This window comes from Octopus bimaculoides, chromosome 4 (assembly GCF_001194135.2).
Source record: "Octopus bimaculoides isolate UCB-OBI-ISO-001 chromosome 4, ASM119413v2, whole genome shotgun sequence".
Classification (NCBI taxonomy): domain Eukaryota; kingdom Metazoa; phylum Mollusca; class Cephalopoda; order Octopoda; family Octopodidae; genus Octopus; species Octopus bimaculoides.
In genome coordinates this window covers 77,804,280-77,805,681 of record NC_068984.1, presented here as the reverse complement: position 1 = coordinate 77,805,681, position 1,402 = coordinate 77,804,280, and the positions used below count along the sequence as shown (strand labels likewise).

Below are 1,402 nucleotides of genomic sequence, written 5' to 3'. Positions count from 1 at the left end.
ATATATTGTGCCATCCAAAATAATGATCTTTTAGTTTTGAAAATTAAAATAAACAAAGTTCTTTCTTAATCTAAAATGTACAATCCTTTTATGTGGTAGTCCTTTTCTAAAATTCACCTGACTGTAACAAGAATTACTCCTCCAGTACAGCTCTGACTTCGTCTACAGAATTCCTATTTTTTCCGTGCAAATTATTTTTAAGATTGTGGAATAAATAATAACCACATGGGGTAATGTCCAGCGAATATGGTGGGTGGTGCATCGCTTCTCATTGAATCTTCTCCAGCCTTTGGAATGTCATCTTCGCTGTATGTGGCCGAGCATTATCCTGATGGAAGAACACATTTCGTCTTTAAACCAAAGATGGTCGTTTTTCTTCTGCTCGTAGTAGATCTCCTTTGTTATTGTTTGGTTTGGGTTTAAAAGTTCGAAGTGGACCAAATCTTTCATATCTCACCAAACCGATAACAGCATCTTACATGGATGAAGACCTTCTTCAGCTTGTGGTGCCTTTCCTTACCCACTGTCGTCGATGCTTCATACTTTTATAGAGAACCCATTTCTCGTCACCAGTCACTATTCGGTCCAAACAAGGTTCATTTGTGAAATGTGACAGCAAAGAAGAGTACATATTCACTTTCTGCGTGCGATTAAATTTAGAAAGTTTGTGAGGAACCCATTGATCCAATTTGTTGACTTTTCCGATGGTACGCAGGTGTCGATGAATGGTTGAATGATCAAATCTAAGCTTATCTGCTACTTCCTCAACAGTTACGATGGGATTTTGTTCCACCAGGGTGTACAGAACGTCTTCGCCAAGCTCTACAAATCTTCCAGATCGAAATTTCTGGAACCACCGTTGAAACTGGTTTACACTTATTGTCCAATCCCCATATACTGCATTAATATTCCTTGCACTTTCTTTTACGTTGTTGCTTTCATTGAACTCATGAAGCAAAATATGCCAGATATACTCCTTTGTCACCTCCCTTATAGCTTTGAAAAAATAACTGTTAAAATCGAACTGCACTCTTCAAAAATTGCACTAAGAATAAGGACAAGGTGAAATTACTACCTCCTTTTATAGCAAGTTGATGTAAGTAGTTTATCCCGTCCTCCTCCGACTTTTCGTTCATGCAATTGAAAAAAACCGCATTATTTATGGGATGACCCAATATATACACACACACTCACATACTCATGCATTTAGTAATGACTGCAGCGATGTTGGGACAACACCTTGAAAGAATCCAAACGCCGTACTTGACCCCAACGGTCAGCGATTGATATCTATAGCTAAATTAAAAAAAAACAAACAAACACAGATACCGTTTTTTACAGCCTCAAGCTTAAAGATATATAGTGATAAGTATCTGCACACACAAACACACACACACACACA

General features: G+C 37.9%; 1 protein-coding gene across 1 annotated transcript in view; it reads left to right on the top strand.

Moving 5' to 3' along the window:
• The window catches only part of LOC106876164 (uncharacterized), a 193,389-nt gene that overhangs the window by 4,112 nt on the left and 187,875 nt on the right, over positions 1-1,402 (top strand). The window lies entirely within an intron of this gene.